The sequence below is a fragment of the Engystomops pustulosus genome, chromosome 11 (assembly GCF_040894005.1).
Source record: "Engystomops pustulosus chromosome 11, aEngPut4.maternal, whole genome shotgun sequence".
NCBI lineage: Eukaryota > Metazoa > Chordata > Amphibia > Anura > Leptodactylidae > Engystomops > Engystomops pustulosus.
The window spans coordinates 29881109-29898587 of record NC_092421.1 but is presented as its reverse complement, the minus strand read 5'-3'; the positions used below and the strand labels follow the sequence as shown (position 1 = coordinate 29898587).

General features: G+C 44.5%; 1 long non-coding RNA gene across 1 annotated transcript; it reads right to left on the bottom strand.

Annotated features, from left to right (window-relative positions):
- Positions 1 to 773: 773 nt before the first annotated feature.
- LOC140106723 (uncharacterized) lies at positions 774 to 15397 on the bottom strand. Its single transcript, XR_011850842.1, has 4 exons — positions 15243 to 15397; positions 13107 to 13287; positions 1035 to 1085; positions 774 to 937 (listed from the first exon to the last, which is right to left on the bottom strand). It is a non-coding gene; the product is annotated as an uncharacterized lncRNA (long non-coding RNA).
- Positions 15398 to 17479: the final 2082 nt, after the last annotated feature.

The following is a 17479-nucleotide window of genomic DNA, read 5'->3' as shown; positions in this document are numbered from 1 at the left end:
CTACAGGAGGCGCGAGAGGGTGTGGAAAGAGATGGATTGTCATTGGAGCTCCTGCTCTGGGGACCCTGATTCTTCCTCTTCAGGGGTCCCTGGAGGGAAGCTACAATCCTCCATCATCTTTCTATTGTATTGGTGAACTCAGGACCCCAATACGATTAAAACCTATGATGCTGCAGGAATCAATAAGTTACTGCTTAAATTGTCATGTTGGCACTTTGCGAAATACAAGTAGATTTTGGTTGTAGCTTGGGCACTCTGTCTCCAAAAGGTTCGCCATCACTGCCCTAGGAGATATTTCTACTAAAATTCTTACCTTCAAAACTGTTTTTCTAACAGCTGTCACATCAACCATAAGGGTTGGAGAACTATTCACCCTTTCCTGTAGTCCCCATATTTTATGTTCCTTCAGGATAGGGTCATTCACAGACCAAACCCGCATTTTTTACCAAAAGTAAGTCACTGATTTTCACAAATCTCAAGATGTAGTCCTTTCCTCTTGTTGTACAGACCCGGCATGGGGACAGTAACTCCCAGTGCTGGCCCATTTCCCCCCACATGCCCCTTCACGCCCCACTGGCATGAAGGTGGCGGAGAGGGCAAAATAATCGCAAGTACTAATAATAAGCGTCTGACATGGCACAGAGGCCCTGATTAATATGCCCCATTATCTTTATTCTATGGGTCAATATGATTATAGGGATATTAAACTTAGATATTTTTTTTTATGTTTTGAAAAATGAAACCTAGTGTGGGAGGAAAAAAAATGTGGGTTTTTATTTTTTTGGCGATGGACCTGGGGTCCACATGCTTAGGCTGATACTGAGACTTTAAGATCCTGTCACAGAAAGGTTAAACACCTGCGATTGGGGATACTGATGCCGGTCCTGAGGTCTTGATACATGGTGATCCTCCACTGCTCTCCTTGGCTGTCACAGTCCTATATTTCAGTGTGGCCAATGAGAAAATGGCTATTGCTCATTGTATTCATTAAAGGAAATTAACCACTTAAAAAACAAAAACCTAGGAATACTCACCTCTACTCCTCTTTATCTTGTCCATCTCTAGTCTTGACAAGTGGGAATCACCTAGAAAAGAAAGTTATTATTAGCAGCATGAAACGCAGGGACAAGATGTCCATCGCTCCAAGCTGCTAATTATGCATGCCCCCACACCTCCCTCTCCGGTGCTGGGAGAGAGAGGTTGCGTCATGCCAGAGGTATGGATTACCCTCGCTCTCCCATGCTCCAGGCACCAGAAAGCAGTAACTTTTGTTGATAGCCTCAGTCATAGCTTCCAAAAAAAATAAGCATCTCCTTCCTCACTAAATGTGATGAAAGCCCACCATACATAAATACAATGTTATCAGGGATTCTAGGTACTTTTAGAGATAATGAAATATGAATTTATAGGGTTAGCTTTTGTTTATACTACCTCATCTCCTGGAAAACGACATGTAGACTGTCTCTTCGACTGTCGCTCGCCGCGCATGCTTGTTCAGCTGCCTTTGATCAGCGGCCAGTTCCACACTCCCTCCTCCTGTGTGCTTGGATCTGTGCATCCGTGGGAGCGGAGTATGATGGGACTTGAAGTCCCGATGCGGAGCAACGTGGCCATCTTTGTTTCTCGGACATTGCATGAAGGTACTTTTGGGTTATAAAAAGTAAATTCACAGACATTGAGGTGCAATATTTTGAATTTAGAGGAGTAGTGGGTGCACTAATAACTACCAAGAGTTTTATTTTGGGCTTCAGGGACCTTATAACCCCTTTAAGTATTGGGAGGGAGGTGCTTATTAGTCAGTATTCCTTTTTGCTGCAAAAGGCCGGTTTTAAATTGGTCCGTGAGCAGGTTGTGCTCGAAGACAAAAGAGGTGCCGTGCCACTGACTGATCACTATGGCAGGGAAATCCATTCACCATATTGATTTATAATGCACAGAATTCTTGTTTCCATTGATATATAGCAGAGCCGACACTGTTCTTTTGGCTCTGCTACATATCGGGGAAACAAGATCTCCGGGCATCATATATCAATATGATGCATGTTGTTCAGTCCCCGCCATAGTGGTGGTCTGTGATCACAAACTGCTCACGGACCAATGTAAAACCGGCCTAAGTTAGAAACAATAATGGGCTTGAATTCTGCAGGGCAGATCCTCATACATGATTGAGTCATTTTTAGACAATAAAATGCACCTCAACCTGCTGTGAGGTAGGAGCCACCTACTTTCTGACCTGCACTGCTGAGGGTGCAGTCACACGTTAAGTTTTTCAGATGCAGTTTTAGGCGCCCAAACCTGGAACGGAGTAAAAGTAGGAGGAGGAGCAGCAACTTTCCATTATTTGTCTCAACTCATTATGATCCACACCTGCTTTTGGTTTCAAAAACTGCACCTGAAAAACTGAACGTGTGACCGCACCCTGAAATATTTGGATGGCTAGAGGCAAAATTGCAAAACACCACCACCTTCTACAATGCTACCTGCTGATCTTGTCTCAATGATGGTGCAGCCCTGGCAGCAGTCCTGCCAAAATATGATGAGCAATTTATAAAGAAGAGTGAGTCAGCAGAGAAGCCGCCCCATATTACTGTCTATTTAACTGAAAGGGCTATAATTATTTTTATGATTCTGCCACTGACCTATGACACACTGAAGTTATTATACACCCAACTTTCTTGGTAAAACCAATTTCAGGGATTCCAGTAAGAGCAAAGTGAGTTATATAAATGGACATCTGTGGCTATGGCAGTTGTCAGCCCATTTTAAGCTCAAGCGTTCTCTAACCTGCAATCTTCCCGATTTTATTTTTTTCTCCCTCTAAAAGTAACGTTTCAGATTCCCTCCTGGCTTTTTGCACTTCTTTTTCAATTGATCAGAAGAACCAGCTTTCTTTGTGTTCTTTCTCTAAAATTACATGAAACACACAAATGTAAGCTTCTAGCCTCTCATTTAGTGCTTACCACAGCATGCCTTTTAATAGAGCACTCAGTGGTAACTTTAGCCACTTATGCCATAGCACGCCATCTACTAAATAACTTGTTTCTAAATAACCGCAACATCTAAAATGCCACCATGCACTCTCATAGCAGTTAGCCAGTGTCTCTACAGTCGTGGCCAAAAGTTTTGAGAATGATACAAATGTTAATTTTTACAAAGTCTACTGCATCAGGTTTTATAATGGCAATTTGCATATACTGTAGAATGTTATAAAGAGTGAACAGCTTAACAGCAACTTTTTCCCCCAAAACAAATTTCAACGTAATTGCAGGCCTGCCTTAAAAGGAGCAGGTAACATCGTTTCAGTGCTTGCTCCATTAACAAATATGTGGGTGTTGATGAGGACAGGGCTGGAGATCAATATGTCATGATTAAGTAAGAATCAAACCACTGGAAACTTTAAAAGGAGGTTGGTGCTTGGCATCATTGTTTCTCTTCTTTTAACAATGGTTATCTCTAAAGAAACACGTGCAGTCATCATTGCACTGCACAAAACTGGCCTAACAGGGAAGAGTATCGCAGCTAGAAAGATTGCACCTTAGTCAACAATCTATCGCATCATCAAGGAATTCAAGGAGAGAGGTTCCATTGTTGCCAAAAAGGCTCCAGGGAGCCCAAGAAGGACCAGCAAGCGACAGGACCGTCTCTTAAAAGTGTTTCAGCTTCGGGAACGGGCTACCAGTAGTGCAGAGCTTGCTCAGGAATGGCAGCAGGCAAGTGTTAGTGCATCTGCACGCACTGTGAGGCGGAGACTCTTGGAGCAAGGCCTGGTGTCAAGGAGGGCAGCAAAGATGCCACTTATCTCCAGAAGAAACAAAAGGGCAGACTGATATTCTGCAAAAGGTACAGGAAGTGGACTGCTGATGATGAATCCCCTTTCCAATTGTTTGTTACATCTGGAAAACAGCTTGTTCGGAGAAGACACGGTGAGCGATACCATCAGTCTTGTCTCATGACAACTGTAAAGCATCCCGCAACCATTCATGTGTGGGGTTGCTTCTCAGCCAAGGGAATCGGCTCTCTCACAGTCTTGCCTAAAAACACATCCATGAATAAAGAATGGTACCAGAATGTCCTCCAAGAGCAACTTCTCCGAACCGTCCAAGAGCAGTTTGGTGATCAACAATGCTTTTTTTCAGCATGATGGAGCACCTTGCCATAAAGCACAGGTGATAACTAAGTGGCTCAGGGAACAAAACATAGAGATTTTGGGTCCATGGCCTGGAAACTCCCCAGATCTTAATCCCTTTGAGCTGCCCTGCCAGCCCGGCCTGGAGCGCCAGCTGCCCTGCCAGCCCTGCCTGGAGCGCCAGCTGCTCTGGCACTTTTCAGTTTAATATTTTTTGTATTCTGATTTTGGTTTTTGTTGCTTTCCCTTGTTTTCTTGTGTTCTGTTTTCTGTTGCAATAAAGGTTGCTTTTATTTTTTAAAAACATTACAAAAGGATTTGCCATACCACTCTATGGTCCAAAGTATGAGGGTCTAGTGGCACTCCTTGAAGGAGGGTACTGTCATGACCCTCTGGTAGCAGGATTGAGAACACCCAGCTTTCCATCATCTCTGAAAATCTAGGTTGCTGGTGACTTCACCTGTACTGGTACATTGTTACATGTGTTTTCTGTGTTTAACATGTTGTAAACTCTGAATATGGTATATCTACCTTTCCATTCAGTCCAAATCCTATCTATCAAAGTGTTATTCTCAACCAAAAATTGTGTTTTATTTGTAGACCCCCTACATGCATCCATAATCTGAATATAGTAAAAATAATATTTATTTACCCCATACCCCCTTTGTAATTCTAAAAAAGGAATTGGTTTTCCATTCTTAAATATTTGTGAGACCCTTTTAATCCCCAGAGAACTACAAAAGTTCCCATTTCACCCATTTTCCAAAATTCCCTAATGTGTATATTATACCATCCTGTCCAAAGACAGGATGGAAAGGTCTCCCCCCGGTTCACTCATCTGTATGTTCATGAACAATTTATCAAAGTTTTTGACTGACGACCTCCCCGGCATAAACCCACTTTGGTCTTTATGTATCAGTTCACCAATCAACTTATGTAGCCTAAAGGCTATAGTCTTTTCCAGGATCTTACTATCCGTGTTGAGCAATGAAATAGGTCTATAAGAATCGCCTTCCAGTAGGTTCTTATTTTTCTTAGGTAGCAAGATAACTATTGCTTCTTTCATTGAGCTCCGAAAGGATCTCTCTGTCTCTCCCTCTCATCAAAACTTCCAATAACATGGGAAGGAGGACATCGCCATATCTTTGATAAATTTCCAAAGGGAGGCCATCAGATCCTGGACTGGTATTTCCCTTTATAGATCTCACTGCCTGGCTCCGTTCTTTAACTGTCAGTGGGGTATCCAGTTCCCTCTTCTGATCCTCTGCTAATCTTGGGATATTTACCCCCATAAGATATCTGTTGATGTCCTCTTCCTTTGCCTCAATTTGGGACCTATATATTTCTGAAAAGTATCTCTCAAAGAACAGTCTGATCTATTCCTCGTCTGTTACTTTAATACCCAGTGTGTCCTGAATATTTTCGATCTTATGTTTTTTACCTTGATCCTAAATAATCTCTGAAAGAAGTTTACCTGCATCACAAAAGTAATTCTGACCCCGAAAAAAAATCACCTTCTGTGCTTTGTGTTCCAAATATTCTGTTTATTCTTTTCTCCCTATGTAATTGTTGACTACTTGCTAACTGTTCTAACTATTGAATGCTTCTCTTCAATTCCTCCTCCCTTTTCTTAAAAGTTCCTTTTGAGTTAATAATTTCCCAATGCCACCATCCCTGTATACACCCCTTTAAAGCATCCCATGCTGTCCCTGTTGTAATAATGGACATCCAATGTGGATTTAGTCTAAAGGGTCGTCTCCACCTAACTTCTTTATCCTAAAATCTCGACTGTATAATCATCATTGAGTGGACTGATTGATTAGTGTTTAGGTATTTCATTTGTTTGATATGCCCTATAGTGTCTTTGGTTGCTACCACTAAGTCGATTCTAGACATCACAGTGTGTGATCTTGAGAAACAGGAATATCCCCTCTTTTCCCCCATATAGATATCTCCATACGTCTACCCATCCCACTTCTCGACAAAATTTAGCTAGACGGGTATTAGTACTTTGTTTTAGATCTTGAGCCCAATTCACATTTAGCCTATCCAGTACCGTATTCAAGACATACACGGGCAGTCTTTCCTAGAGGCCAGGAAAGACATCACTTTCCCAAACAAATTTAAAGAATATGGGGGAAGGGGGTTAATGTACACAAAAATAAGTGAACATGTAAAAAGTTTAAATGTATCTGTCTTCTGTGTCCAGATCTGAGGAAAATCTCTCGCATTCAACCTTTTTATGATGTAGACATCTCACTGGGGAAGTGCTCGAGGGGGTGTACATCTCACCTAGGTTGCTACGTAGTGTGAGATGGTAAGTCCAGGATTGATCTGTTGCTCAGCAGTATTATGCTGCTGAGTTGTTGTTTAATCTTGCCGGGCCTGGATTTACATGGAGTGGCAGGTAGGTTTGGTAGTGGGACTTGCCACTCCCTCCCCTCGATCCAGTTCGGGTTTTGGATCAGGTGAGCTCTGCTCCTAATCAGCCTGTGAAGGTAAAAGCTTTCCAAAGCTTGCAGGTCTGGGCTCTCAGCCAGGAAACAGCCTATGTGGGTTTGGAGGAGCCCTGCATCTTCCTGTCTATGCGGCCGCTGTGTTTACGAGTGTTAGATAGGTGAGACAACCTGTTAGTAAGCGCCCAGACGGGTAGGTCTTTTGTTTGAACTTTTAAAAGCACGGTGTTGCTGTATTTATGTTTGCTGGACTGTTTATGCTAAAAATAAACGCCAAGTTGATCTTTTATACATCTACGTCTGCTGTGAACTGTGTCCTAACACACCATCCCCCGGGAAGATCCCTACAATTGGTGCTGCGGAGCGGGCAAAAACGGTTGCTAGGGGCAACGGTGTGTATCAACTTGGCTACAGCTGCTTATGTCCTGGGTGAAGACTGCTACTTCACTCCAAAAACAGACAAGCGCCATGGAGGAGATGTGGAAGCAGTTTATGCAAGTGAATTTGCAACAGCAGCAGGCTCAGACAGCGGCTAACCTGCGCCATGAACAAGCAATGGCTCAACAACAGAAACTCATCGAGCTCCTGATAGCTAAGCAAGAGGCGTCTGCAGAGGCTAATCCACAGCCAGCGGTGGCAGCCGCTCCAGAGACTTTTTATGTGAGACGGGCTGTGCAGCGAGCGCTGCAAAAGATGACTGCTGAGGACGATGTTGAGGCCTACCTAACTGTCTTTGAGCGTGTGGCTGAGCGAGAGAAGCTACCAGCTGCTGAGTGGGCAGAGGTCATTGCGCCCTATTTAACAGGTGAACCTCAAAAGGCCTACTATGACCTCAGTGAGCAGGAGGTCAAGGACTATACTCGGCTAAAAGCAGAGATACTTGCCCGACTAGGAGTTACCGCTGCTGTCCGTGCCCGGAGGGTACGCAACTGGAACTACAGTCTGGACAAATCTGCGAGGTCCCAGATGTATGACCTGATCCATTTGGCAAGAAAGTGGTTGGAGCCAGACACCTCTACTCCTGCACAGATCCTAGAGAGGGTCGTGATGGATCGCTACCTCCGAGCACTGCCTGCTGACCTGCAACGCTGGGTGGGACAAGGTGATCCTAAGAATGCAGACGAACTTGTCAACCTTGTGGAGAGGTTCCAAGCGACTGAGGACTACCTCCGTGATGTTCCTGCAGCTTCTTCACCTCCCCGGAGTGCCAGGTCTGTGCCGTCACCTGGTAAGAGACTTCCATCGATTGGGGGAGTGTGGAGGGGTGCTGATCGAGGGAAAAGGGCTCAAGAGGTATCTCAGGGGCAAAAGACTGGCGATGGTCCCGGGTGGCCAAGTGGCCCTAAAAAGGACTCCCTGCCAGGGAGACCAGGCCCTATCAAGTGCTGGAGATGCCATGAGGTGGGACACGTGTCTGCCCATTGCCCCCTTACCTCTGAGCCAATGGAGTGTGACGCTAGCCGGCGTCAGTCGCTATTTGCGGAACCATCTTGTGTTGCAGTTCCTGGACTAGAGACTGAACCGCAAGTCTGCAACATTACCATTAATGACTTCCCTGTTAAGGCGTTGCTGGACTCAGGAAGCCTTGTAACCTTGGTGCATGCCAGCCTGGTGGCTGGGGACTTTGGGTCAAAAAAACACATGAGTGTGGTTTGCATACATGGTGATACAAAAGTTTACCCTATAGTGCTGGCTAAAGTCGGGACTGAACTAGGCTCCGTACAGTATGAAGTGGGTGTGGTTAAAAACCTCATGCATAATGTAATATTGGGACGAGATTTTCCGTTGTTCTGGGCTTTATGGGGAAAAAGAAAAACCCCCGAAAGGAGTGAGAATACCCCTAAGGTTGTTGCATTACCCACTGTAAATGATAAAACTGTGCAGGATGAAAGTGATGCTTTTCCTTTACAGGTCCTGGCTGGAGAGGAGGAGGAAGCTCCTCCCACTGAGCAAAATATACCAGACTTAGAGGTGTCTAGGGTTAATTTTGGGACTGCACAGTTGCAGGACCCCACTCTTAAAAATGCGAGAGAGCAGGTTACTGTTTTGAATGGGGTACCTCAGGAACCAGATGCTGAGAATAAATTTCCACATTTTTCCGTGACTAATGATTTCTTCTATAGAGTCACTAAAATTAATGATGAAATTGTGGAACAGCTTCTGGTCCCTAAGCCGTACCGGCGTCAGGTGCTTGACATGGCACATAACCATGTTCTTGGGGGACACTTGGGGACTGAAAAAACGCGGGAGAGAGTCCTCCAGAGGTTTTATTGGCCTGCAATTTATGATGACATTAAAAAATACTGCGAGTCATGCCCCACATGTCAGCTTAGCGCCCCAGTGTCACATTTTCGTAGTCCTTTGGTGTCGCTCCCCATTATAGAGGTGCCTTTTGAGCGTATTGCCATGGATTTAGTGGGTCCCATTGTAAAATCGGCTAGAGGACACCAGTACATTTTGGTTGTCTTAGACTATGCGACCCGCTATCCTGAGGCTGTGCCCTTAAGAAACACTGCATCTAAAACAATTGCCCGGGAGCTGTTTTATATGTTCTCTAGGACTGGGATCCCCAAAGAAATCCTGACTGACCAAGGTACGCCCTTTATGTCTAAGGTGATGAAGGAGCTATGTAAGCTATTTAAAATCACACCTATACGCACCTCTGTATATCACCCCCAGACAGACGGATTGGTGGAGAGGTTTAATAAAACCCTCAAACATATGTTGAAGAAAGTGGTAGAAAAAGATGGTCGTGATTGGGATCACTTGTTACCTTACCTGATGTTTGCTGTGAGGGAAGTTCCCCAAGCGTCCACAGGGTTCTCTCCCTTTGAGTTGGTCTATGGTCGTCACCCTAGGGGTCTATTAGATATTGCAAAGGAGACATGGGAGAGTGAGTCCACCCCATACAAAAGTGTTATCGAGCATGTAGCACAAATGCAGGACCGTATAGCCACTGTAATGCCCCTAGTAAGGGAACACCTCCAGAGGGCGCAAGAGAGCCAAAGTAGAATTTACAACCGTTCTGCGAGAATCAGGACATTTAACCCAGGTGACAGGGTTCTCATACTAGTTCCCACTATAGAGAGTAAATTCCTAGCGAAGTGGCAAGGTCCCTATGAAATTGTTGAAAAGGTCAGTGAGGTAAACTATAAGGTGCACCAACCAGGTAGAAGGAAGCCTTTCCAAGTTTATCACATAAACTTGATCAAATCCTGGAAAGACAGGGAATCCTTGGTGGCAACAAATCCTGGTAATAATTTGTCACAACCAATCCCTTCGGTCAAGGTTGGTGATACCCTATCAGGGTCACAGAAACAGGAGGCTAAGGAGTTTTTGCAGAAAAACAAAGACAAGTTTTCTGACCTTCCAGGGCGTACACACCTCATCCGTCATCACATTGAAACTGGGCCTAGAAGCAGAGTAAACCTCAAGCCCTATAGGATACCAGAAGCACGCAGAGAGGCAGTGTCGGCTGAGGTGAAACGTATGCTTGACCTAGGAGTGATTGAAGTTTCACAGAGTGAATGGTCCAGTCCGATTGTGCTAATCCCAAAGCCCAATGGAACTTGGAGGTTCTGTAACGATTTCAGAAGGTTGAATGAGATCTCCAAGTTCGATGCTTATCCTATGCCCAGGGTAGATGAGCTGATTGAAAAGATGGGTAATGCCAGGTACATAACCACCCTCGATCTCACAAAGGGCTACTGGCAGATTCCTCTTACTGATGAGGCTAAAGAGAAAACTGCATTCTCCACCCCTGAGGGGTTGTTCCAGTATGTAGTGATGCCATTCGGGTTACATGGAGCACCTGCGACTTTTCAGAGGTTGATGGACTTGATTCTGCGACCACATCGTGATTATTCAGCTGCCTACCTCGATGATGTGGTCATTTTTAGTCCCGATTGGGAAAGTCACCTCTGTAAGGTACAGGTTGTGTTGAATGCCATAAGTGATGCAGGGTTGACCATAAATGCCGAGAAGTGTGCACTAGCCCTAGAAGAGGCCAAGTACCTGGGTTACATTATTGGGAGGGGTTTGATTAAGCCACAGTTAAATAAAATTGAGGCAATACAGAATTGGCCTAGACCCCTGTCAAAGAAACAGGTCAGAGCTTTCCTGGGTATTACGGGCTATTACCGTAGGTTTGTGCCGAACTTTGCCTCAATTGCAGCCCCGCTAACTGACTTGACAAAGGGCGGAAAGTCAGCAATGGTGACGTGGACTCCAGAGGCCGAGAAGGCTTTCCAAAGCCTTAAGTCTTCTCTGTGCCAACAACCTGTGCTAGTTACCCCCGATTTCAGGCGAGAATTTCTGGTCCAGACAGATGCCTCTAACACAGGGTTAGGTGCAGTTCTCTCACAGGTGGTGAATGGTGAGGAGCATCCGGTGATGTACTTGAGTAGGAAGTTAACCCCGGCCGAGAAGAATTATGCTATTGTGGAGCGTGAATGTCTGGCAGTGAAGTGGGCCCTAGAATCCCTGAAGTATTACTTGCTAGGCAGGAAATTCAAGTTAGTGACAGACCATGCCCCCCTAACATGGATGAAACTAAACAAGGAGAAAAATGCAAGGGTGACTAGATGGTTTCTGTCCCTACAAAATTTCAATTTCACTGTGGAACACAGACCAGGGAAATTACAGGCGAATGCTGATGCACTGTCAAGGGTACATTGTCTGTGGGGACAAAATGCTCAGCCCTCCGGTCTGAAAAAGAGGGGGGGGATATGTAGACATCTCACTGGGGAAGTGCTCGAGGGGGTGTACATCTCACCTAGGTTGCTACGTAGTGTGAGATGGTAAGTCCAGGATTGATCTGTTGCTCAGCAGTATTATGCTGCTGAGTTGTTGTTTAATCTTGCCGGGCCTGGATTTACATGGAGTGGCAGGTAGGTTTGGTAGTGGGACTTGCCACTCCCTCCCCTCGATCCAGTTCGGGTTTTGGATCAGGTGAGCTCTGCTCCTAATCAGCCTGTGAAGGTAAAAGCTTTCCAAAGCTTGCAGGTCTGGGCTCTCAGCCAGGAAACAGCCTATGTGGGTTTGGAGGAGCCCTGCATCTTCCTGTCTATGCGGCCGCTGTGTTTACGAGTGTTAGATAGGTGAGACAACCTGTTAGTAAGCGCCCAGACGGGTAGGTCTTTTGTTTGAACTTTTAAAAGCACGGTGTTGCTGTATTTATGTTTGCTGGACTGTTTATGCTAAAAATAAACGCCAAGTTGATCTTTTATACATCTACGTCTGCTGTGAACTGTGTCCTAACACACCATCCCCCGGGAAGATCCCTACAATGAATATATACTCTAACTCCCCTCGAGTATGATTCAACACCTGCACATTTTTCCCTAACCTTCTCCACCGTTTTTTTTATTCAGATGCATTTCAATCGGGCATAATATAGCCGGTAGACAAGGTTATATAATATCAAATACTATATGCCTTTTAACATCCAGAAAGAAGAGATGAAAGAGTACAGGCACTACTACAGTGAATAGCCCCCGTCCAGATCTACTCCTCCACTTCTGAAGGTGCTCAGCTCCAAATGTACATAAAATATATTCAGTCACAAATGTGGCACTCACCAGGACGTGTTCAATCCTTTATTCCACTACGCCCTCTGGTCCAACCTGCTACTTAAGTTATAGTCCTTTTGATTCTGCCCATCTCATTCCTTCTTCTGCATTGTCAAGAAAGAATTTGTCCTCATATTGATCTTTTCCCTGGGGCTCGATGCGCTCGTTCGATGTAGAACATGGAGGACAGACACTGTGGGGGATATTTATCAGGACCTCTGCGCACCGCCAATGGCGCAGAGGCCCTTAAATAATCACAAATACTAGCTTTTGCGATTATTTGCCCCGATCCGTCACCTTCACTTCAGTGGGGCGTGAAGGGGGGGCGCGGCCGGCGGAGAGGAGGGCACGACTGGACGGGAGTGGGCCGGTGCGGGGCGTTACTGTCCCCGCGCCTGCGCACTTGCTGCTGCCGGCGACTTTTCATGTGCCTTATTCCCTAGTTTAATGACACTTTAAATAGCCAGTGTTCCTTGTCTTGCATCATGAAACACCGGGCTACATTCAGGCTGATAATCTAAGGAGTTCATGGCATAAAAAAAAAACAGATGATAGCAGATGTTAGTTGATGTCAGATAGTATTGATAGCCAAATAACAGTCAAGTTGAATTTTTAGTGGCCCAGACCAGCAGGAAGCTCCATATTAGTATTCCAAGGTATAAACAGCCCTGTTCTCCACCGTTGGTAACACTGTTCTCCCCACCTACTTAGCTGGCACTTTTTTTGTAAAAGGGTAATATAATGCTGGAGGTGACAAAATCAAACGGCCTGGACAATAAATAATTCTTTCTCCTAGGGACCGGGATCGCTATTCACAGCCTGCCTCCCTACGGAAAGCATCCATGTTGACTTGTCACTCAGGACCCGATGTTGTTAATATGTACCACATGCCTCAGCACATCACATAAAGGCCGAATGTAAGGCCGGACTTGTTAATAATATAAAGCGCCTTACCATGAAGATCTACGACGGCACTTCAAATCACAGTGCTGGCACTGGTTCTGTGTCCTCATACCGCAAGGGTTCCTGTTTCTATAGCACAAATATCTGCTCCGATAGAGCAGTGCCGTTGTGAAGATCACCTTATGCAGCGTCGCCTCTTGTCACTCGAAGTTGCGTCGAACGATAAACTAATCTGCAGGGCAAATAAAAGATATATAGCTGTTGCAGGACATAGTTAAAGGACATCCACCACCAGGTTCAAGGGTTGTAAACCAAACACACTGACATACTAGTGTATGTCCTCTCTGGCAGGATCTGCTATTCTTTTTGTTGCTTATTTCCTGTTTTTTACAAACAAAGGTCTTTTAAAATTATGCAAATGAGCCTAAGGGGCTCCATAGGTTATGCAGCCTGGAGCCCCTCAGGCTTTTTTGCATAATTTTTAAAGCCTTTTTTTCCATTAAAAAAGTGCATAAGAAGCTTAAAGAAAAGCAGATCCTGCCAGTGGGGGCACACACCAGTATGTAAGTGTCCTTGGTTTACAATCCTTCATCCTGCGGGTAGAGGTCCTTTAACACGTTGCGACTGACAGCTCCTCACACTAGTCACCTACTCCTGTATTATACGGATCTCTGAATGCTGACTCACAAATGGGATGATGTTGATAATAGTATAGGTGAACTTGCTTTGAATGACAAAGTAGCATATTTGTGCTTTAATGTCTCTCTAATGTAATCATTTCTGTGGTTTCTAACAGTAGGCTCAAACATATTGTACAGTGCACAGAAAGTTCAAGCACATTACAAGAAGACAGATGTCGTAATTTGCACTGGCGATTCTAAATCAAGAAGGGTTTGAAGGCATTTTATATTGTTTATCCACATAAGTATAACTACTGCAGAATCAAAGAACTTTATATACTTGCCAGGTTTGCAAGTGAAAGAAATGTGTTGTGCACTCCTAAAGAAATAGAATAGGAAAACCCACACAAATATGAAGAGGCATTGAAAATGATAGAAGAGGGAAAAAAATTAGAGAGTTCATGGTATTCCATATTCAGACTTCATCTTAAAATATCTCTTCACATAGTTAAGAATGTTACACACACGGAACATTTTTAGACTTAGCAGTTCCTTTTTTCCACTGCTTCTCAGAAATCTGTTATTTCTTGTACCACTGTGTTCTGGCTCCCTTTAAAGGCAAACAAGTTCTAAAAAGAATCACAGGTGTGAGTATACAGTTTACAGAGGCAAAGTGTAGGGAAGGCAGCAAGGGGCGCAGAGGTACAGACAGGCGGTGAGCCCTAAGCTGTCACCTACCTACTTACTGGCCCCACCCTAAGCAGTAACCAGCAACTAGGAGCCGTTCCCTCCCTAAGTCACAGTGCAGACACGAAACTAGACTGACAAGCATTCAAAATCGAAGTCCAGGGATAGTGATTAGTACAAAGCCGAGATCAGAAAACCAAGTAAGCAATAGAATATAATAGCACAAGCACAGACAAGAAATGAGCTGAGAAATCCAGTAGTATAACCTGTGCTGTCTGATAGAACTAAGAAGGTATATAAGCAGATCATGGACATATCTCCAGCAGTAGACTGGAGTGGCTGTCCATCAGGCTAGTAACCCTTGCTATACAGGGCTGAAATGCAGAGAGCCGGGTATGGCTCAGAATATCAAAACACAACAAAGTCGCAGTTCACACACAGGAAACACAAACAGGAATTAATGCCACCTAATCTGCCAACTGCAGATAGAGGGACGTTTTGGCATGGACCTTACACTAAGGTTGTGAAGATATCTGTACACCTTAAATAGCTGGACAAAAAATTTTTTCTTCCAGATTTACCTATAAAATTGTATGGGTTGGCTAGGTATTAATACCTTTCAGATATAGGAAATATAGGAAATAGGGATATATGGCTCAGAGAAATGAGGCTGCCACTTGTCACCCTTAAAGGGGTTTTTCTAAGAAATTGCTTAACACAGCTACAATTGATTGTCTTCTCCCTAATGGATCTGCAATCTGCTTGTTGGCAGATGCAGGTCCCTTCCACCTCTGCGACCCCTACAACTGTGATCTTTACACCCCTGATTCTGCCAGGATCCGGCAAGTTAAAATTCATCATGTTCCAGAGAATTTGTTACCTAGTATTTAGACCATTCATTTCAGTGTTTTAGTGAAAGCATCTTGTGATGTTCAGCATGACTTCCAGTGACTTGCCGACTTGTAGCATGAAAGCAGTTGTGGAGCCAGAATACCAACCAATATAAATCAATGAAATACGCTTCTTTTGAACTTAATGATTATTATGTTGGTCAACAGTTCATTTGAGCTTTCCCTATATAATGTGACTTTCTTGGGTCCTGTTTGATCTTTTTTCAATATGGGTTTTAGAGAAAAAAATAAGAAGAGCTATGCACAAAATCCACTTGGCCATGAAATTGATATTTGTTGATTGTATAGTCAACTTAACTTTAATGAAGTCATAATCAGCAGCAAGCAACATAGAAAATCCAAGCAGCGATCAAAAGAACACAGACACTTTTACTAAATGTTTTTCAAAAATGGCAGTGATGCATTTTCATCAACAAAATTTAATTAGACTCTAACTTGCTTCAGGAGGATCAAAGCTAATGTCTGACTTGGAGAACCTTTGTATAGGATGTTATTAAATAAAGAACTGAAAGCCGCATAATCTGTGTCATAGAATCAGACAATAATCAACTAAAACTGAAGTCTTAGGTAATTTTTTACCAAATGCATTCTCCGGTCTGATGCCTATGTGTTGGTCCAGACTCACAGTATTAGTGAGTCACTGCCTCCCCACATTACTGTGCCCCATACTAAAACCATAATTATAGGATTTTGGTGGGAGACCATATTCCCATGAGAACTTGCAGCATTATATGTTATGTTATTGTGGGCTGGGGTCCTGGAGGAGTGTTTTATCAAGGAAATATGGCCAACATAGAGCATTTGAAGTGTTTGGGTCTGTCTTTGATAGCCAGCATAGGGACAAACATGTTGTTATCCATATATATTGTACCTTATATATGTGTAGTTAACACTTCTGGTATTGATATACTGGGGCACATTTACTTACCTGTCCCGGTGCATTCCCCGACGATAATGCACTTTGCTTCCCCGGTCAGGTCTGCCGGAGTTCACATTTTTCTTCCTGGTTCATGTAAGCGCTTGGGCTTGCGACACAATTTAAATTTTAAATCCCACGCTTAGTCCGAATCAGTCTCGCCCCCCTGATGAATGCCGGCGCCGATGCGCCAAAATCCGATCGCATGAGCCAAAAAACCCTGCAAAATGCGGCGCAAATTGGAAATCGTCGGAATATCTGACTATACTGTGGTCCGCTGACCCTTAGTAAATGAGCCCCACTGAGTAGTAATGCAAAGCACTTAATTGAGTGATTAAGGTCTAAGGATTTTCTTTAAATATTAACCTGGTAGTATTAAACTTCATGAAACCACTAGTTGGTCTCAAAGTAAAACTGTTATATACTTTTTATGTCTTAAAAATGTCTCACAAATATTGCATCTGACATTTTGTGACCCAAACCACTTTTCACTTACTCTAGATTTATCAAGTGAATGCAGATGTGCTAGACAGATTTATGAAGCACAACTTTTCAAAATATCCCAGTTTTAGGTTCAACCGCAGCCATTACTGCCTCTTGCCCTTTGGCACACGCTGGCGTGGCACCCATGCTTCTTACCTGTCCCCGCTCCTGATCCCGATCCCTGGGCCATGCATGCTCCTGCCTCTGGCTGTGGGCATCCCTGATTCTTAGGGTATGTGCGAGCCGGCTTCAGAAAATTTAAAGGGCCAGCGCACCGTTAATTGGCACTAGCCATTTCCCAAAATTCTATTTAAACCTGCCTCTCCCTACATACCCTGCCAGATCTTGGGGCCTTGTGGCTTAGAGAAAAGTTTGTCTCATGCCCTGCACTGTTATTGTGATTGTCCTGCTGTGACCGTGGTTCGGTTCCTGACTACACTCCTCTGCTGCCTGCCTTGACCTACTGCTACCTCCCTGACTCCGATCCCATGCTGCCCGTCCTAAACTCCTGCCTGTCCCTACTACAAGTAGCCAACAACTGCTTCCTGTGGTTTGGTCCATATCGAGAAGCCGCTGGTCATCTCGTCATTCAGTGGGCAGATTCTCCAAGACCCGATCCGGTACCGCACTGAACCCCCTAAGTGGGGGTCTTGCGCAAGGAGAGTCTTCAGTTCTTCTGGGCCTACCGTGGTTGCAGTGCCATGCACCAGTGCTCGACTGGCAGACGGGTGAAGTTCTCCACTGGGGACCGGAATGCCAGTCACATTGTCTGGAACTGCCTCGTGCCTTTTGTGAGTTCCTGCGCTT